Raw genomic sequence first — 23213 nt, 5'->3', positions numbered from 1 at the left:
TCATTTTTAAATGTCACTCAGCATTCATGATTTCATCATTCTGGTAAATTGTAGTTTGGAAAAGGAACAAACTCGCCTATATCAATATGAATCAATGTGAATATCTAGAAAAACAAAGTATGGAAGCTCTGAAGATCCTAAGAAAGTTAAAATGCAGAAAGAAAATTAAATCACAAGTAGAAGACCATCTCAATCACTTCAGAAAAGGTATTGTAATTCAAGTAAATTGTATTGTTCATTTGGATAACCTAATATTATTCATTTGCTTTGCTGTTTACTTTTATGTATGTGGTGTGTGTGTGTGTGTGTGTGTGTGTGTGTGTGTGTAGAGAGAGAGAGAGAGAGAGAGAGAGAGAGGACTAAATCAAACAAATCTAACATATGCACTTGTATAAAACAAGTTTTGATTTAAGTCTTTGATAGTAGGAAATGACATGAGTCAAGAAAAAGAAAAGAATTAATATAGCAAGTGAAATTTACCGTGGCACAGTTACAACAAGCAGTCTCAAGAAAAATCCAAAAAACTGATTATACTGACCTCTATGAAACAAACACAGGTTTGCTGTAAGTTTTTATTCTGTCTTCATAGGGTAATCTGTTATTAGAACTAGAAGGAGTTGGGTAATTTCTTGTTAACTATACACATGTATGATTTAATAAATGGTAGTTCAAATAAAAATCTAAGTGTGGGTTTCATTTTCTTTTTTGTCACGTTAAAATATTCAACTATAATTACACTTCCATCTATAATGAAACAAGAAGGTCCAGACTTATTTTTTTGCCCTAAAATTTAAAACCAACTAATATATTTAAACAACAGGTTTTCAATTATTATACAAGGGAAAGTAAAGACCCGTTAATTCTGAAAGAAATGTAAAAATGAGGTGAATTCTATGCTTGATCCAGCTTGCTGTCTGGAGAGAATTTCCAGGTTGTAGAATGGGGAATTCAAACAGATCCTGACATTCTCAAAAATATGAGATAAAATTTATCATTCAGAGAAATCATAGCCACTGGAATTCATAGGGCATAATATCACAATATTATAGAGGACAAAGTTACCCAGAAAGAGAAACTCCTGAAGATCTACAGAAGTATTCCCTTGAGTTTTTGGCTACATATTAATCTATAGCTGTTTGTCCAACAAAGAACCAGCCAAAAGGAACAAGCCAAAAAACCCCTGGAGCATACATAAATCTTGAAATAGTTCATGTTCCATTAAACCATGTGACAAGAACTTTAAAACCTCAAAAATCAAATGGAATCATCAGAAGGATTTTTGTGTCAGTTGTAAGGCCACATTAGCTTTAAGCTGAAAACTATTCTGGATTTGTTAAAACTTAATAGCAAGACACAAAGGGGCCAAAGTATTTTCAAGCAAATTACCTGTCTCCCAAAACAAAATTCTAAAATTTAAAGAAATACTAAATAATCTAGCACTAATTATATAAAAATCACAATGTCTAAGATTCAATAAAAATTTTGTAGTCAAGCAAAGAAAAAGGAAAATATGAACTTTGACGGCAAAACAGTCAATGAAATTAAAAAAATTCACAATAAATGAAGCAAGATACCTAGAAGGGGCATTCAAACAATTATTGTAAACACTTTTTTTGTATACAGGAAGGTAGAGGAAAGCATTGGCAAAATAGAGTTGTGGAAGAAACAAAAGGACTAAAATTGCATATCTAGACATGAAAAATGTAAAATCTGAATTAAAAAGCATGTTTGGTGGTATTAATAATAGATTAGATACTAACAAGATATTAATGAATTGAAGAGAGCAATGGAAACTATCAAAACAACAAAGAGAAACAAAAACAAAAAAGAAAGTTATGCTTCAGTGGGCTTAGCACAGCATCAGGCATGACAAAGGCAATGTTGTGAACTCTCATCATTTCAATTTAACATTTTACTGTAGGTTCTTAGCAGTACAATAATGAGATAAAAATAAGTAAAAGGCATCTAGATCAGAAAGGAAAAAGTTAATGAGTCTTCACCTGCATATGATATTATCATTTATAGATAAAACCAGAAATATACAAATATGGTACTAGAACTATTGAATGGATTTAACAAGCTATGAGAATATAAAATCAACATACTAAAGACAGTTGTATTTCTATATCCTTCCCAGGTAAATATGGAAAATAAAAATTTAAAAATAACATTATAGCAAATAAATATTAAATACTAAAATATAAACTTAATAAAGATAAATAAATTTTTATAGTGATAAATATAAATTATTGCAGAGAATTTTCTAATTCTTCGTAGAATTACAAAAAACAATCATGAAATACATTTGGAAAAATGAGACCCAGAATAGACAAAGAAATCCTTAGCAAGAAAAGCAAGGCATAAGGTATCACAATATCAGAACTTAAACTATACTACAGATCCAGAGTAACAAAAACAGCATGGTATTGGCATCAAAACAGACACAGACCAATGGTAGAGAATCAAAGACATAGAGACAAACTCACATAAATACTGTTGTCTCATACTAGACAAAGGCACCAAAACATTCACTGGAGAAAAGATATCCTCTCAACAAATGGTGCTGCGAAATCTAGAAAACCATATGTAACAAAAATAAATTAAATCCCTATCTCTCACCTTGCACAAAACTCAACTCAAAGTGCATCAAAAATGTAGGTATAGAAGAGAGACTCTACACTTAACAGAAGAAAAAGTAGGCCCACATCTCCACCACTTCAGCTTAGGAATTGACATCCTTAACAAAGTGCAAAAAGTAAAATAAAGAATAAATAAATGGGATGGAGTCAAACTAAAAAGCTTCTTCTCAGCAAAGAAAACTATTAGTAACATGAAGAGACCCTACAGAAAGGGAGAAAATCTTTACCACATGCACCTCAGATAGGGAATTAATCTTCTGCATACATAAAGAACTCAAAAAACTCTACACCAAAAAACAAACAAACAAACAAATAACCCAATTAATAAATGGGCGAAGGAAATGAACAGATACTTCACAGAAGAAGAAATATGGATAGTGAACAAATAAATGAAAAAATGTTGAACATTTCTATTAATTAGAGAAAAGCAAATTAAAACTTTGCTGAGATTCCATCTCACTCCTGTCAGAATGCCAATTAACAAGAATATAAGCAACAATACGTGTTGGCAAGGAAGAAGGAGGGAAAGGTACACTCATGTACTTTTAAAGGAGATATGAGAAGGTGGGACTTCAGTGAAGAGCAATCTGGTTTGTCCTGAACCAAGGTATTTTGAAGCATTGAGAAATTGCAGTTCTGCCTATAGATCTTCATCGTAATGAAAGCATGGCGACTGAGGCCAGATATTCAGATAGCATCTCTTAGGGGTTAGAGAGTGGAAATATGCTCTGAGTAGCTCCTTTTGCATGGTGAGAGGATAAAGCAGGTGAGAATCTCTACCTGGAACATGTATAAAAGGTGTCTTGAGCTCTTATCTAGATATTTTATAATATAGTACACATACTAGGTATTTTAGACCCATCATCTGAAAGGGTTTCTTAGAAATAAGGATTTTCTGATAAGTAAGTCTGTGACATGTTGCCTCCATATTAGCCAACTCCATTAGAAGAACATTTTAATCAGTTTGCCTTTAGTGTAATTTGGACAACTCTAAGAAAGGAGTGATGAGTTGAAATGAATGAAAATAAAAATAGTGGTTTGGATGAAAAAACAGATAGGAAGGAAGGAGCTGTTCTTTAATTAAGATTTTAAGAGCTTCCCAGAGGGGAATGAGTCCTCCACACCCAGATTTTGCTGGTGGAACTACCTATTGATTCAAACACTATGGAAAATGTATGAAGATTCCTCAGAAAACTTGGAAAGAAACCACCATTTGACCCAGCTGTCCCACTCCTAGGCTTATACACAAAGGACCTAAAATCAGCATACTACAATGATACAGAGACCTCAATGTTTATAGCAATTCAATTCACATCTTCTAAACTGTGGAACCAACCTAGATGTCCTTCAACAGATGAATGGAAAAAGAAATGTGATATGTATATATAAACACAATGCAATATTACTCAGCCTTAAAGAAGAATGAAATGATGGCATTTGCAGGTAAATGGATGGAACTTGAAAATATCATGCTAAGTTAAGTAAGCCAATCCCCAAACAAACAATGGTAGAAAGTTTTCTCTGATATACAGATGCTAATTCACAATGTTCGGTAGGAAAGAATAAAGATACTTTGAATTAGAAGGGAGTGAAAGGAGGGGATGGGGTATGGGGGTAGGAAGGATAATGGAATGAATCAGACACTATGACCCTATATGCAGATAGTATTGCATATCATATGAGAAGTTATACTCCATATATGTATGATGTGTCAAAATGCATTTTACTGTCATTCATAACTAATTAGAACAAATTTAAAAATTAAAAAAATGACATATACCTTCTTCATAGATTAGAAGACTCAATATTATTAGGATGTCTTTCTTCTTACATTGATAGTTTATACACAATAATAATTAAAATTCTAATTGGCTTTATTGTAGACATTGACAAGCTAATTCTACAATTGAAGATATTGAAAAGCTAGAATAGAGAAATAATTATGAAAAACAATAAAACAGATGGAGGACTTATATTATCTGATCTCATATGTAATTAAGACAGTGTGGAATTCATCTCAAGATAGACATGTAGCACAATGGAATAGAATTTAAAGTTCAGAAATATGATTAACTGTTTTTTTTTGTCTATGGTGTCAAAATATTAAAAGGTGAAAGCATCATTATTTCAAGAAAGTTTACAAGAACAATTGGACATTTATGTTAAAAAAAAGAGGGCCCTTGAATTTACCTTATTTCATATGCAAATGTTAACTCAGATTGGATCATAAACCTAAACAAACTCCTATAAAAATGTGGAAGTCATAGAGACCTGTGGTGATTTAATCTTGCCATTTAAGGAATATCTCCTACTACTTTTTTTTTCTTTCAGAGTCAGTTAGAAAAATCAATCTAGTGGTTTGACCATTGGTCTCAGACAATCTTCTGATAGTTTCTTTCTATTCCTCTTGTACAAGCTTATCTTACAACACTGGATATAGAGACCATTTAAATTGTATCTGCTCTTTCAGGCTGTTCCTTTAAGTAAGTTAAATAGGAAGCTACTAAGTTGGTGATGTTTCAGAGCACTGTCATTTTTCTCCTACCTAAGAATATCTTCTTTATTGAATTTTGTCTTTTCTTCATCTTTGCTCTGAAATACTCAGCATTCTAAGCTCTAACAGTTTAGAAAACTCAAGCTGGACATTTGCTTTAAAAATAGCACTGTTAAAATGCTTCTGATTCTCTGTGGTGAACACATTAACACATTGTAGTAAATTCTATTAGCTAACTGACCTCTCAGAAAGCTCAGAGAATTTCCCTTTAAGGGAAAGTGATATAGTACAAAGAAGTCTCATGGAGGAGAAGAACAGAAATGACAATTTCAAGGTAGAGCAATGATGAGTAGTAGAAGACAGCTTTGAAGTACAGATGGATCACTAAGAGGGCTGGACCTCAGGGTTGTTTGGGAAGAGGGAGGGTAAAGCCAAAGGGAAATTGTGCTCTATTCAATTCATAAATTTGCCTCTAACCAATATGGATTTTTTTTTTGGAGAGAAAGATAGCTGAACAAAGAAATAGCAGAAAATAGAACTAGTTAAGAATGCCAGCAGTGATGAGGGTGGCTTCGCATTATTTGATACCAGATCCTTTTTTTCTGTATACTTTACCTTTGGTTTTTGCATACAGAGAGTGATTTCAGTGAATAAATATGTTAAGGGTATAGATATAAACATACATATGATCATAAGAGAAAAGACTATATCCTTTAATGATGTGTATTCTTTATATGTCCCCAAACATTATAATTTAATAAATATCTTGACAAGTTTGGTATAAGTATGAATGAATTTGTATTTACATGTCTGTGAGTGTTCGGGTGACTTATTTATAATTCCGTACCAATTGACTGAACTTTGATCTAAGGATCATATTTGTGGGATAAAGAAGAGAATGACTCCCCAGTTTAAGCTCTATTTGAGTAACATATACTTTTGATTACTGGAGGCTTTTATTTCCCAAATTCCCAGTACTCCACTTTGCTTTGTTCTTAATTCACTGGCCACTTCTGATTTTCTTTAGATGATTCATCCTTATTTCCTCAATATCCAACTTTTGCAATATTTCTAGGCTTAGGTGTTTATATCTATACCCTTAACAATGTAATCTAGTCTAATGGCTTTAACTTCATCTATATATGCTTGGATAATAAATGTATAGCTCAGACTATGACCATTCTCCTGAACAGCATAATCACACATAATTATCATTCACTGTCTCACACAAACATTTAAAAAACAGAAAAAACTTAATGTGCTTAAAACAAAATCGGTAACTCTTTCTCTAAATTTACTCATTTCCATTTTTATATTTCGGCAAAAATGGCATCTCCCTTTTCCTGCTGTTCAAGCCAGGAACTCTGAAGGTGTTTTCTTCTTTAAGTTTTATTTTTTTAAACAAATATTTAGCTGGGCATGGTGGTGAACGCCTGTAATCCCAGCGGCTAGGGAGGCTGAGGCAGGAGGATTGTGAGTTCAAAGCCAGCCTCAGCAATGCCGAGGCACTAAGTAACTCAGTGAATCCCTGTCTTTATATAAAATAGCAAATAGGGCTGGGGATGTGGCTCAGTGGTTGAGTGCCCCTGAGTTCAACTTCTAGTTCCAAATACACACACACACACACACACACACACAGACACATTTATATATACATATATATACATGTATATATGTACATATATATATTTACCTGATACAAAAACACAAATTATACTTATTAATGGAGTACTGTTAGACACAAGTATACATTATATAATGTTTAATATGGTTAAGCATGTTTATCTCCTTGTTATGGTTTAGATATGAGGTGTTGCTCAAAAACTCATGTGTGAGACAATGCAAGAATTTTCAAAGGTGACATGATTAGATTATGAGAGGTGTAACCTGAAGATTTTTTTAAAATATACTTATATGGATTAACTGGGCAGTGACTACGGGAAGGTAAGGTGTGGCTAGAGCAAATGGGTCACTGGTGATGTGCCTTTGGGATTTATATTTTGTACTTGGTGAGCAGAGCTGCTTTTCTCAATGAACTGCTTTTCTCAATGGTGACCTTCTGCCATGAAGCTCTGTCTCACCTTGGGCCCAGGGCTATGGAGTTGATTGTCTATGGACTGAAACCCCTGAAACCATGAGCCCCAAATAAACTTTTCCTCTTCTACATTGTTCTTGTCAGCTCTTTTGTTCACAGTGATGAAAAAGATAAACATTCCTCAAACATTTATCATTTCATTGTGTTAAAAACTTTCAAAATCCTTTCTCCTATATTTTTGAATTATATTGTTATCTGTAGCCACCATTCTATGCAATAGTGCCCCCAAATCTTCTTGCTCTTAACTAACTGTAACTTAGTACCCATTGATCAACCCTTCCCCGCCCTACTGTCTCCAGTGTCTGGTAACAACCATTCTATTCCCAACATCTATGAGATTATGCCACATATGGGGCATACCATGTGGTACATGTGCTTGGATTACAGGTATATTTCACTTACATAGTGATCTCCATTTCCATCTACATTGTCACAAATGTCAGGATTTTATTCATTTTTATGGCTGTTGTGAATAGTACTTCAATAAATATGGGAGTGGACATGTATTTTGAAGATACTAACTCCATTTCCTTTGAATATATAGCCTGACTATGATTGCTAGATCATTTGGTAGTTCTATTTTTAATTTTTTTAAAGGAACTCCATAGTGTTTTCCATAATGTAGGTACTAGTTACATTCCCACCAACAGTGTGCAAGCATTCCCTTTTTTCCACATTATTTTCAGCACTTCATATCTTTTAGTATTTTTGTTATTAGCCATTTTTACCAGGATTAGGTTCTATCACATAATATGGCTTATGTGTGGAATCTGAAAAACTTGATCTCATAGATTTGTATTTCCTTGATACTTAGTGACAATAAACATTCTTTATGACCTATTGGTCATTTGTATGTATTCTTTGGGAAATATCTATTTAGACCTCTTATTGATTTTTTAATCACGTTGGGTTTTTATCATCATTTTTTGTTTTGGGTTTTTTTTTTGGCTACTGAATTTTTGGAGTTCCTTATATATTCTGAATATTAAACCCTTCTCAGATGTAGAATTTGAAAATATTTTTTATCCTTTCTACAAGTTGTCTCTGCATTCTAATTGAGTGTTTCCTTTGCTGTGCTGGAGCTTTGTTCATTTTATGTGATCCTATTTGTCTATTTTTTGCTTTTGTTTCCTGTGGTTTTGGGGTTTTGTCCAAATTTCTCTTGCCCATTCTAATGTCCCAAAGCATTTGCCCTTTGTTTTATTCTAGTAATTTCATAGTTTCTGGTCTTAAATAAGTCTTTAGTCTATTATGAGTTGTTCTTTGCAACCGGTGAGAGATAGTAGTCCAGTTTTATTCTTCTACATCTGAATATCCAATCTTCTCAGAACAATTCATTGAGTAGACAATACTAACTCCAAAGCATGTTCAGAATGCCTTTGTAAAAAATCATATGACTATAATTGTGTGAGTTTATATCTTGGCTTTTTATTCTATTCCACTGATTTATGTATCTATTTTAATGTTAATATCATACTGTTTAATTACTAAAGCTTTGTACTATGTTTTGAAGTAAAGTTGTATAATGCTTCCTGCTTTTTCCTTTTTGCTTAATATGGCTTTGACTATTTAAATCTTTTGGTGGTTCCTTATGAATTATAGTGTATTTTTCTAATTCTATGAAGAATGCCATTACAATTTTAATAAGGATTGCATCAAATCTGTAAGTTGCTTTGGGTAGTAGGAACATTTAAAAAATTATTCTTTCTATCCTTGAATATGAGATGTTTTTTTCCATATTTTTGTGTCCTCTTCTTCAGCTTCTTCCATCAATGTTTTATAATTTTTCACAATAGAGATCTTTCACTTATTTGGTTAAATTTATTCCTGGGTATTTTTTTGTAGCAATTGTAAATGGAATTACTTTCTTGGTTTCTATTTCAGAAAATTCACTACAGGCATATAGCAATGCCACTGATTTTTATATGTTGAATTTCTGTCCTGTAACTTTGTTGAATTAATTCATTATTTCTAGCAATTTCTTCATGGAGTATTTGGGGGTTACTATATGTAAGATCATATCATCTGCAAACAGTAACAATTTGATTTCTTTTTCAATGTGGATGCCTTTTTGTTTTTCTCTCTTCTAATTTTTCTAGCTAGGACTTCTAGCATTATGTTAAATTAAAATGGTGAAAGCAGGCATCATTGTCTTATTCCATATCTTTGAAGGTTTTCTGTTTTTACCTATTCAATATAATATTATCTGTTGACTTATATTAAATAGACCTGATTATGTTGAGGTACATTTCTTGTATGCCTAATTTGTTCAGTATTTTTTGTTATGAAGTGATGTTGTATTTTATCAAATATGTTTTCTGCATCAGTTGAGATGGCCATCTTTTTTGGCCTTCATCTTATTAATATGATATATCACACTTATTTATTTGCATGTTCTAAACCATTTTTGCATTCCAGGGATGAATCCCAACTGAACATAATGAATAATCATGTTAATGTGCTATTGGATTTAGTTTGCTAGTAGCTATTGGAGACTTTCACATTTATGTTCATTAAGAATATTGGCCTGTAATTTTCTTTTGTTGTTGTTGATGTGTCCTTATCTGGTTCTGGTATCATGGTAATGCTGGCTTCATAGAATATATTTGGAAGAATTCCTTCCTCTTATACTTTTTGGAATAATTTAAGGAAAACTGGTTCTTTGAATCTTTGGTAGAAATAAGCAGTGAAGCCATCTGATCCTGGGTTTTCTTTGATGAAAGGCTTTTATTACCTATTCACTCTCATTACTTGTTGTTGGTCTGTTCTTTCATCATTATTCAGTCTTGATAAAGCATATATGTCTAGAAATTTGTCCATTTCTTCCATATTATCAATTTGGGGGCATTTTCATAATAACCTGTAATGATATTTTCTATTTCTGTGGTGTCAGTTGAGATGTTTCTTTTTATCTCTGATTTTATTTACTCAAGTCTTCTCTTGTTTCTTACTCTAGCTAAGATTTTTGTGGATTCTGTTTACCTTTTCAAGAACTTTCTCTTTGTTTCATCAATCTTTTGTATTATTTTTGGCCTCATTTCACTTGTATATGCTTCGAACTATATTTTTTCCTTAGACTGATATTGGATTTAGTTTGTTCTTATTTTTCTAGTTCCTTGAAATTTAGGGGTAGGTTGTTTATTTGAGAACTTTCTATTTTTTTTTAATGTGGACATTGATTGCTACAAACTGCTTTCTTAGCACTGCTTTAGCTATATCCCATAGATTCACATATGTTGTGTCTCCATTTTTACTTTTTTATTAAAAAAAAAATTGTACCAGAGATTGAACCCAGAAGCACAAAAATATCAACTGAGCCACATCCCCAGCACTATATATATATATATATATATATATATATATATATATATATATATATATATATATAAAATTTTAATTTAGAGACAGGGTCTCGGAGAGTAGCTTAGGGCCTCACTAAGTTGTGGAGGCTGGCTCTGAACTCTTCAATCCTCCTATCTCAGCTCCCAAGCCACTAGGATTACAGGCATGCACCACCACTCTCAACTTCCATTTTACTTGTTTCAAGAAGTTTTTTAAAAATCTCATTCCAGTTTTCTTTCTTGATCTGTTGGGAAATTTTAATGTACTTTTGAACAACCAATGGATTGAGTACATACATATTTAGAGTTCTTATTTCCTCTTGTTTAATATCCCCTTTATCATTATACAATGACTCTCCTTGTGTCTTTTTTATTGCTTTTCATTTAAGGTCTATTTTATCTAATAGTAGTATGGCAACTCCTGATTTCTGTTGACTCTAATTGCATGGAATATCTTATTCTATCCCTTCACTTTCAGTTTATGTGTGTTCTTGTGAGGTTACTTGTAAGCAGCATAGAGTTGGGTCTTTTTTCTTTTCTCCATTCAGTCACTCTGTGCCTTTTAATTTGATAATTTAATCCATTTATAATCAAGATCATTATTGATAGATAAGGTCTTCCTATATCCATTATGTAATTTGTTTTCCAGTTTCGTTAAAGTTTCTTCTTTCTCTCTTTCTTTCTTATAATGTTCCTTGGAGGTTAAGTGAATTACTTTCGTAGGATGTTTGGATTCCTTGCTTATTATTTTTGGTTTGTTTATTACTGGAGTTTGCTTTGTGGTTACCATGATCCTTATAAAAATATCTTTTGATTTTAACAAACTATTTTGAAATGATAGCAACTTAGCATTGATGACATTCTTGACTCCTTTATAATCTAAATCTAATATGAAACTATGATTTTCAGAGACAGATTTTCCTTAAAATTAATGAAGCCTAACTTTTACTTACAAGTGCTCCTTCTGTTCCTTGGAGGAATTCTAAAAATGTGTTTATATGGTCACATTTTCTGTACAATTTGAGAAAAAAGTCATTTTATTTCTATTTCTTTTTTTTAAATTTTTTTAGTTGTTGATGGACCTTTATAATTTTATTTGTATGCAGTGCTGAGAATCGAACCCAGTGCCTCACACATTCTAGGTAAACATTCTGCCACTGAGCCACAACCCCAGTCCTTATTTCTATTTCTTAATGGAATCTTTCAAAATAGTATGATAATCAGGTCTTATAACACACATATATCACACATATATATGTTTATATGTGTGTGTGTGTATATATATATATATATTTTTTTTTACTATATGTATATGTGTATATACATGCATATGTATCTGTGTGTATATATATATATATATATATATATATATATATATATATATATATGACATAAAGCATAGGTTTTTTGTTTGTATGACACACACACACACAGAGAGAGAGAAACTATCCAGTATTTGCCATCTCTTCTGCTACCATCATTTCCTAAGGTACCCTAATCACTCAATGTTCTTATTACAATACCTTCCTAACTATTATTATTGATTCTAAACTAGTAGATTTTCAGTATGGGTAGAAAAAAATGAACAGTAATTTTAAAACAACTTTTTTTCTGTCCACATTGAAAAGTAATTATGTTACAATATCAATCTACTAACTTAATTAATCTGCTATGCTTATCCAATGGCATCTAATTTCAATAAAAATAAAAATTAAAGTTTTATTATATTCTATTATATGGATGGAAAAACATGGCCCATGGGACAAATCTGACCTATAGCATGACCCATGAGCTCAGAATTCTTTTTTCTTATTATGTTTTTAAATGGTTGAAAATAATAACATAAGTATAACATTTCATTATATGTAAACAATACATAAATTCCAATGCCTATAAATATTTTATTGGGACACTCTCATTTATTTATGCATTATCCATGGCTGCTTTTGTACTACAATATAAGTATTTAATAATTTTAAGAGAAATTACATGTAGTATCCTGTTGTTTTATACTTCTCTTCAGTATACTACAAATCACAGTGATGTGGTTACAACTTGGATATATTTTAAATGTCACATATGTCACCATACATACATTTTATTTATTTTTATTACCAGTGAATATATGTAATGTTAAACTAAGTAATCAGGAAAGTATACCTTTAATATAATTCTTTTAAGGCACAATGAATTGTGAATTGTTTGTTATTGAGTTATATGGGAAATCATCATGTTTATTTTGAGATTACAATCAGGCTGTGCTAAAAGAACAAATTATATGCTGACATTATCAAACTAAGCATTCATCCCAATATTCCTAACTCACAGCAAAGCAATAATCAGGAAAATAAAAAAAAAATAAATGAATGGATTATTTTATCACAGTAGAATTTAACAAAAGCAAAATAATGAAAATTATTTTACTTTGCTGCTTTACTTTACTTATTTTACTTTGCTGCTTTTAGCAAAGTAAGCTGCAGAGTGGCTCATGAGTTAGCCAAAACAAGGGAATTTGTCTATTGATGGGGAATAAATGCAATTAGATTTGACTGTAGCATTTTAGTAAGAACAGTTACTTAGTTAACTACACTGGTACCTATCAATAGTCCATTAAAAAACAAAGCCAATAATTCCAAGTGGTTTTCTTTGGCTTTTAATGCATCCACAGATGTAATTAAATTGCTTAGTTGTTATTTATTTCAGGAGATAATGGCGAATTTGAAGTAAATGAAAAAATAACTTGCAACAATAGCCTGCATACAACACTAGCAGCAAGGACATATTCAACATTGTGAAAGCACTAATTTACTACAATCTGAAGTGGAATTTGCTAAGATGTGTAAAAATTGATGATGGTGGGCTGGGATTGTGGTTCAGTGGCAAAAAGCTTGCCTAGAATAGGTGAGGCACTGGGTTTGATTCTCAGCATCATGTATCAATAAATAAAATAAAGGTCCATTGACAACTAAAAAATAAAAATAAAAAAAGATTGATGATGGTAAAAAATATGCATGAAGAAGAGCAAGGATTAGTTGAACAGACATTTAAAGCTCATAAAAATGTAAGGTATTGAAAGCCTATGAATATTAATTTTATTATTCACAAACAGGTAAACTGTAGAAAACATTTGAATCTGGCTGGGTGTGGTAGCACACACCGGTAATCCCAGCGACTTGGGAGGCTGAGACAGGAAGATCTCAGTTCAAAGTCAGCCTCAGCAAAAGCAAATTTCTAAGCAATTCAGTGAGACCCTGACTCTAAATAAAACACAAAATAGGGCTGGGGATGTGGCTCAGTGGTCGAGCCCCTGGGTTCAATCCCTGCTACCAAAAAATATTTTAATCTGTCATGTGTTATTGAACAAATGTCAATGATAAACTTCACTCATTTTTCTGTACTGAATCATCATGAGAATTAAAAGTTTGAACACTATTTGAGAGGTTTTGAGAATTAGTTTGTGCTGCAGACTTAATAACAATTCAATGAATTCAATCTATAATTGCAAGGTGAAGAAGTACTTGTGTATGAAAATTATAGTATAATAATCATTTTGATGAAAATTAACCTATTAATAACAATTAATGTAAACATGTTTTATATATATATATATATATATATATATTTCCCATCTGGTAAGAAGTTAAAAAAATTAAGATTTACATTTCCCCACAAATTTTTAGTGGACATATTTATTGAACTCAAAGTAAAATGCTGGCAGTATTTCTCGAACTGTAACGCAAGCACATAAGACAATTTCTTTTTTCAAAATCTGAATTGTGTTACTGAGAACCTTCCACCTAACCTCCAATTAGAAGTGATAAAGAGAGAATGTAATGACATGTTAAAAGACAAATATTGCAAAACAAATATAATTCTATAAATGCCTTCTATGAAATGGAAATTCTTATGCTAAAATCATAAGCCCCTTAATTGGTATCAGTATTTAGGAATACCTGTGTGGAAAAATCAAACATTTTAATGATAAAAAACAATCATGTGTCATATATAATGATGTTTCAGTGTAATGATGTTCAATGATGATTCAGTGTTTGACCCCTTATATGACAGTAATCCAATAAGATTATATCAAGATAATGACATCATATCCATTTTAGTTTGTATAAGTATGCTTAATGATATCTATACAATAAAAAAAACTTGTCTGATGCATTTCTCATTACATATCCTTATTGTGAAGTGATGCATGACTGTACATAAAATCTCAGTGTAGATCAACATAAAGAGACAAATATTTGCAATTGATTGTGAGGACAGATAATATTAACTTTGAATAAAGTTAAGGAATATTTTATATCCTTCAGCCTCCAGAAAACAAAATATGTTATTCTTCTCATTAAGTTGTATTAGTAAATTTTTTATGACTGTTACCTCAATACCTGACAAGAACAACTTAGAGGAAGAAAAAATTATTTTGGTTCAATGGCTTAAGAGGTTCAGCTCATGTCAGCTGACCACATTGTTCTGTGTATGCGGCAAGAATTAATATCATGGTAGAACTGTGTGGTGGAAGAAAGCTGCTCAGTTTATGGTGGCAGTGTACGGAGATGATCCAGGGACAAAATATAGTTCCCAACAGCATACTCCCCTTGGTCTACTTCCTCTAGCCATGCAAGACCTGCCTATAGTTACCAGCTAGCAGTCCATCCAAATGATTAATACATCAAACAGATTATTCCACTGATGAGGTTATAGTTCTCATAATCTGATCATTTCATCTCCAAGCATTCCTGCATTGTCTAAGAGGAACTTTTGGGGACACTTCACACCCAAAGCATAACATTAATATACCTGTATTTACAAAATATGGCACTGACATTTTATTATGTTTTGAATTTCATCAATAAAAAATAGTGGATAGTAAACACTATCTTGTTATGTAAATATCTGTATCATCAATTTTATCTTTTTGACAACAGAGCCTAACATATTTTCTACCTGATTCCTTTACAAAATATGTTTGTAAACCTCTTGTCTATAATGCTATATGATATGATATCTTTCTACCTCCTTAACCTCATGCATTATTACTCTGTCCCTCACTTACTATACTCCAGCTTTCATAATTTCATTGCTGTTTTTCTTTTTCAGACTAGAGCATTCATCCTTAAATTATGATCATATGTACTCCCTTAACTTCTCATAGGTTTTGCTCAAATGTCATGTAAGTGAATCCCTCCTGGGCTGACCTATATAAAATTGAAATAATATCACCACTTCTTATCCATGCCCCCATCAGACTCCTCCCTGTTTTCTTTTATTCTTTATAACATTAATCTCCACATAGCATACTGCATTATTTGTGTGTGTGTGTGTGTGTGTGTGTGTTTATTGCCTCTTTCTATTAACTAGAAAGTAAACTCCACAAGGCAGAATTTTTTTTTTTATATTCACTAACATGACCACAAATCTTGAATATATTTGTCTGGCATATAAATCTTCATTAAAGGTTTGTTTAAGTCATGGAATTTTTAAATTGATTCTTATATATTTTGATTTAATATACCCTCAATAAATATTCATGTGTTACATTCACCTTCCATAGTCTTTTCAGCCTCATTCTTTGCTTAGAATCAAATTTTTTTCCTGTTAGCCCTACATTTTTGAAGATAGTATAATACTAGATCTGCCAAAGTTCATGTATTTCACACTATGTCATTAACACTTGTTACACATAGCACAAAGCAGGCGACCTACTCTGTCTTACCTTACAGGCACTTATTTGGGGCACTGAAAAGGGCTAATTGTTTCATTTCACCGTTCAACTCTTTCTCAATAGCCTATACCAAAGCAAATCTTTATTAAGCAAAGAGAATGCATGCATTATTTATGAGCTTGCTTCTGAAATAAAAATCCATATACATATACATATATGTATATAAATAGTATACCTTTACCTGTGGAGATGGCACTGTTTTAATGAAAAAGGAAAACCTGGTGTGATTATTTGTAGAGTTATATTGCCCCAAATTTAATTGCAACATAAATTGGAAGAATGAATATAATCTTCAGATGCACAAAGTAGAAGAGGGTTTTTTGTTTGTTTGTTTGTTTAATTCTTTGACTTCTGTTTGAGTAGTAATTCTAGTGGAGAAGAGACAATCCAGAGTGAATAAGGCCTGAACATAGTTCATTTACTTTAAGGTATTCTGCACTATTATTAACTTTTGAATAATCAGCTCATTTTCTGTCTTTGTGGTCTGCCATAAGTCTGAAGAAAAATTTCTCAATAGAGCAAAGTAAGTAGCAGTTCTTTGCCCCTTCTAGGAATGCTTCTCAATGTCTGTTAGAGAATAAAGGTACAACCTGAACACTGGCAAAAAAAAAAAAATTACTTTCTGCATTGTTCACAAAGCAGGGTTTGAACAAAGATACAAAGAGGAATCCACAGAAAAAGCATTATTAGATTTATTTTTCTTTTTGGGTGGGAGGGCTAAATTCACCTATTTTATTTTCTTGTGGGCCTACAAATTATGTAAACAGAAGAAAGAGAATTTTGTTCAATAGTTGAACTGTTGAAAAACTTGGAGTGAGATGAACACATTTCCCTAAGTATGTGAAAAATGACATTGTGATTCATATTTTGTAAAATATTTTGAGAATCTTATTACTAAATGTCAAATGTGTGGTTTTATGTATTTTCAAAAACCCCTAACACAATAGTAGAGGACTGACAATTTTGTTTAACTTTTTGGTAGCTCAAAGTGAATACTGATACTGTCTAGAACATGCTTAGAATACGTCAGAAAAAGATACTAGGGTATCAGAGCATAGGTCCCTTCACAACTTTGACTGATATATATATATATATATAATTTTCAATCATATATATATATATATATATATATATTATTTTCAATCTCACACAAAGAACATGATTATGACTAAAAAAGGAACATGGAAATATTAAGATTACATGAGAGTAATAAAATTATTCTTATCATTTTTATCATTATAATAGCAGAAGTCCAAAAATGCTTCACTTGAGAGTCTTGCAGATGACAGACAGCCTAACAGTAAGAAGCAATTTGTCAAATTATTCCTGGCAAATATTAACAATTCACCAAGGATAGAACTTAGCTCGTCTTATTAGTTTATTCTGATAAGCAATATCTTCTTTGATTTGGAATGTTTTAAAATACAAAAATTGATACAATTATGCAACAAGGACTCATTGGTCCTTTAAATATGATCAAACTCTAAATTACCCACAAGTATCTACAGCACAAGAATAATCTCAACCTGTACACCCATTACTTCATATACTTAATACAGTAGTCACCCTTATTCCAAGGTTTTGCTTTCTGTGGTTTCAGTTACCCACAGTTGACAGTAATCTGAAAATATCAAATATAAAATACAAGAAATAAACAATTCATAAGTTTTAAATCACACACCATTCTGAGTAGTCCCACTATGTTGTTCTCCATCCTATGTGGAACATGAATTATTGCTTTGTCCAGCATATCCATGCTGTATGCACTACCAATGTTTTAGTCACTAGATAGTCATCTCAGTTATCAGATTGATTGTGATGGTATCACAGCACTTGTGTTTAAATAGGAAAGTCAATGGTAGTTTAACACTATGTCACAATATTCACATCATTCATCTCACTTCTTCTTAACACAGAGGAGTAGCACCATCTCACAACATCACATGTAAAATAAGATTTTTTTGAAAGTAAAAGAGAGATCCCATACACTAATTTTTATTACAGTGTATTTTTGTTGTTGTTTTTGTTACTGGGGATTAAACCCAGGGTGCTTAATCAATGGGACACATTCTCATTGATTTTTTATATTTTATTTTGAGACAGGGTGTCCTTAAGTTGTTGAGGCTAGTCTTAAACCTGCAACCCTCCTGCCTTAGCCTCTTGAATCGCTGGGGTTGCAGACATGTGTCACAGAACCCAGAGGAGTATTCGTATAAATATTCTATTTTATGATTGTTATGTTTGTTCATCTCTTACTGTCACTAATTTATGAATTAAAGTTTATCATAGTTATATATGTATGGATGGGGAAAACAGTGTATAAAAACAGTCTGGTACAATCCATAGTTTAGGCATCCACAAGGAGTTTGGAAAATATTGACTGTAAATAAAGTATTTCTAGTGTATATGCATTGTATCACGTGTGAGTCAAACAAATAGTATAGAGAACAATTAGCATTTTTGAAGCATACTGAAACATTTTAAAACATTTTTTTTCTGAAGCACCTTGAAAGGAAGTATTTGGACCCCATAGTGGAGCACAGAGCTTGAAACACATTATCACTTTCTATTAATAAGCATTATATTGCTAAATTATAACATTTAATACAAGGAAACATTCAACAGCATTTATAATTTAAATTGAAAATTTGTGTATTCTGAATATTTTTCTCTTAAATCATAGAATGTTGGTACAATGCCTTAAGAATTAAGGAGAGTAATACACTTTGTGAATTCTCTCACATGTAATCAGAAAAAATATCAAAATTCAAATCAATTTAATTTACTTTTTAAATGCATGCTTTCAAGCAAATATTTGGTTAGGTGCTTTGGCGGTATTCCAAAAGTGAAGGAAAGTCCTCAAAAATATACAGCTTATACAGAAAAAATAAGCTTATAAACAAGTTCCTTAATATAAATATATTCATATATAAGCATTTTCTCTAATATCCATTTGAATTTCTCAAGCACAAGTCTCAACACTCTTCAATTGCCCTGATTTAACTTTCATGGCAAAAACAAATGTTTTGAAAGACCCACTATCTAACTCCTAACTGCCCCTGCAACCTTATTTCTCATTAAACTCTTTCCATTATCTTTATAATCTAATCATTACAAGTTAACTGATCAAATTGTTGTTGCTTTTATTATTTTTAGTTTAATTTTTAATTAAGCAAACAATAAATGAACATGTTCTCTTGGTAAAATAATTAAAATATTACAAGTACAGCTAAAACACAATTTGAACACTATCTCAAATGCCCTACCTACACCAGTGGTAACAACATTGTTATCTGTTAGGCATGTCCTTCCAGATGCTGAATATATTTATATACTTAGTACACTGTGTTTTGTGTTATAACCTGAAGAGAATAATTTTTTTCATAGACTTAATAATCACATGTAACATACTTTGTCTTTGCAATTAGCTAGTTTTTGTTTCATTGATTGACTATATTTTGTTTTGTTGTTTATTTATGCACTTATTTTTAAGAGGATTTATTTTGTTATTCTTTCAGCTTGTTCAGTCAGAGGTTTTTTATAATTTTTTGCTTTTCTAATTTCCTGTTCATTTAAGGTGTATATAGAAGACTATATGACACCATATATCAAACTGGTGCCAGTTAGCTCTAAATAAATTATAATATTAATTTATTTTCTTTTTAAACTAACATGTACTCCAAAGTGTGCTTTTGAATTTTCAGGAGTGTATGACTTCTTTGGGGGGATGTGGGTACCAGGCATTGAAATGAGGGGCACTCAACCACTGAGCCACATCCACAGCCCCATTTTGTATTGTATTTAAAGACAAGATCTCACTGAGTTGCTTTGTGCCTTGCTTTTGCAGAGGCTCACGGCTTTGAACTCAAAGTCCTCCTGGCTCAGCCTCCCAAGTCTCTGGGATTACAAGTATGTATCACTGTGCCCAGAAGGAATATATGACTTTTGTTTGTTTATTCTTGCTACATTTTAGTTATTGCTTTCTAAATTTATTGTGTGGTGGTGGTCAGTATGTATAAATTCATTTTAACTTTTTTCTTGAGGCTTAGTATAAGGTCAGTTTTTAAAATAATATCTGTATTCTTTTATAGGTAAAAATACACTTGTTTATATGTATGTTTGTGAGTGCATAATATATGTATATTGAGACTGTTAATTATAAAATTCAAAACCTCCATTTTTTTTTTCTTGCTTTTTAAAAGAACTTGGTCTATAAACCCAATGGAATAAGTTAAATTCTCACTATGATTGCAGATTTGCTTATTGCTCTTTGAAATCTATAAGTTTTAGTTTATATTTTTTGAAATTACAAAATTAGTTAATAAATGCCATGACTGTTGTATATTTGATGGATTATTCTTTCAATAAGAAATATTCTTTCTGTGCCCTTTTGCTACTTTTTGCTTCAAATTCTGTTTTTCTGATGTTAATAGTACCACACCTGCCTTTCATACCATTGCTGGTATAGCTACTCAACTCCATTATAGTGTGAAAATAGCCATAGACAATATGTAAATAAACAGTGACTGTGTTCCAATAAAACTTTATTTACAAGGACTTTTGGCAGTGCAGGTTTGGCCTGTGAGTCATATGTAGCTGAACCCTACTTATGTGATAATACAGTCTTTGCAAGTAGTTTACTTTCTTGAAGAAGAAAGATGCTGATTGTTATGTCTTCTTAATAGACAGTAGTTTTCACAACTTTCCAAGCATTTCACAGGCATTACATTTGTTAAAACATCTAAGAGGAAGGTACCAGATTTTTCAAAGGGATAATAAACTCACACAAAGAGAAAGAAAATGGCCACAAAGCTGTACAAAGAGTTAGTAGAAAAGACAAAATTGTAAACACTATCCACTTGAGGTGACGATGAATTCAAGCACCTTTGTTAGAACAGGTGAGCTGTTATATACATTTGCCTTTCAGGTCCTGGAAGAGCCACTATTCAATGCACTTGGCTTGCATTATTGCCTGGAATGCAATTGTGGCATCATACAAAAACATCAAAAAAATAGAGAAGAACTTATTTCTTCACAGATGATTTCCCTAGCCTACTTAATAATCATTGTTTTTCTTTTGTTTATATTATTTTATGGGAAAAAATTAAGGAAACATCAAAAAAGATTATGAAAATATTGATGTCATCTGTATTAATTTTTTACTTTATTTCTCTGGAAAATATTTAAATTGTTTTAATTGCCTCTTGAAACATATATTTGTTAACAGAATCCCCAGGAACATTCACAGAAAGAGAGAGAGGGAGAGAGAGAGAGAGAGAGAGAGAGAGAGAGAGAGAGAGAGAGAGAGAGAGAGAATAAAACAAAAACAGAATATTTGTAATCGCTATTTTGTAAACATTTGACCAAGGAAACTTAAAAGTAAATCTAGTACCAGAGTTATGAAATTGAATGGATATCAGGAATGTTGTGCCCTTTTTCGTTATGAAGAAAAGGTCAGGCCTATTTGATCAGCTATTTTCAGAAAAGTGATTTTACAAAAGTGCTTTTCCTTTTCTCTAATTCTGCTCACAAGAATCAAAGATTTATTCCACTCTTATTCTTGACTGTGAGTTTTCAAAGGAGTTGTTTATTGGAATGCCACTCTTAACAGGAAAATTTGAAAGCATATTAATTATAGAGTACTATGTTCGCCTCAAATTTTCTAAGTTAGTAAGTGTTGCGTCACTAATTTGGGGTGGCATCTTTTCCTTCAAGAATACTTTTAAAAGTGCAAATGTATGAACAGAAAATTCTCACTTCAAAGAGAAACAGAACTGTTTTGAAAGACAGCCTTTGAATGTAATCTTATTCAAAAGGAAGCCTATTTAGAGAAAATGGAATCCAAAAATGTCAACACCTGTATTCTTCCTGAGACTATGCCTCCTTTTTGACAACAGCACTGATAAGCTAGGAGTACTTTTAAAAACAAACATGCCTCACTTTATTGAGTTTTAGAAAAGGTAGTAGAAATTTTATGATGCCCCCAGAATTACTATATTTTTTTCATTAAAAAACAATATATTTCACAAATTTGGTATGGGCAACTGCCTAAACCCACATAGAATATATTGGAAGACTCAGCTTCATTAAAAAAAAAAAAAACAAGGAATAAGACCTGTGTTTGTGTGTGTGTGTGTGTGAATGTTTTCCAAAATATCTATACAAACCTGAAACAACAATTTCTTTGCTACAATTCTGATCAATGATTAAAGTTGGAATATAATAGGAAAAATATGCTCTAACATTGCAGAATTGATTTTGATATTCTATTTTTATTGAACATTACCATAAATATGCTTTGATCTAAAATAAAAACGGTCTTCCTCATTGGTAACACAAAAGATATCAGATATGAAAAAAGACATTTTGTGAAACAGTTTAAATTAAAACATTGTGGACAATGATGTTTACATCCTGCAGACTAGGAGAAGATAAATGCCAATGTCACTGTTAATTAAATAAGGGTGATCCAGAAATTGCAAGGAGGATGTTGGTCTACCAAAGATTTCTGGTAGCCATTTTTAATAATACATGCAATTTTGCATCTGGGGTTTTCACTAATAAGACATAATGAGATGAAATGGCTTTGTAAACCCCTAAAGGAAAAATGCATGTATTATTTAAAACACTTTTTGGCTTAGTTATTTTGCCTACAATACTCATAAAAAGTTTTAACTTTTATTTTCCCAAGGACTGCAAATGTAAGTAAAGATAATTTTTCTAGGTGAACACTAATGATGTTATATTGATTAGTAATTTTTTTCTATATAATTAATTTTTCCCAAACATTTTTAATCATAACTCCACAATTAAAATTTACTCTCACACTAAGTAAACACTATATAAAGATGGTCATATAGACTAAATAGTTACATTAATTAATTTACAATGTAAGTGTCACATACTTCTC

This window comes from Marmota monax, unplaced genomic scaffold (genome assembly GCF_021218885.2).
Source record: "Marmota monax isolate L192 unplaced genomic scaffold, Marmota_monax_Labrador192_F-V1.1 WCK01_AAM20220418_F8-fsc00067, whole genome shotgun sequence".
Classification (NCBI taxonomy): domain Eukaryota; kingdom Metazoa; phylum Chordata; class Mammalia; order Rodentia; family Sciuridae; genus Marmota; species Marmota monax.
This window is presented reverse-complemented; position numbering follows the sequence as displayed.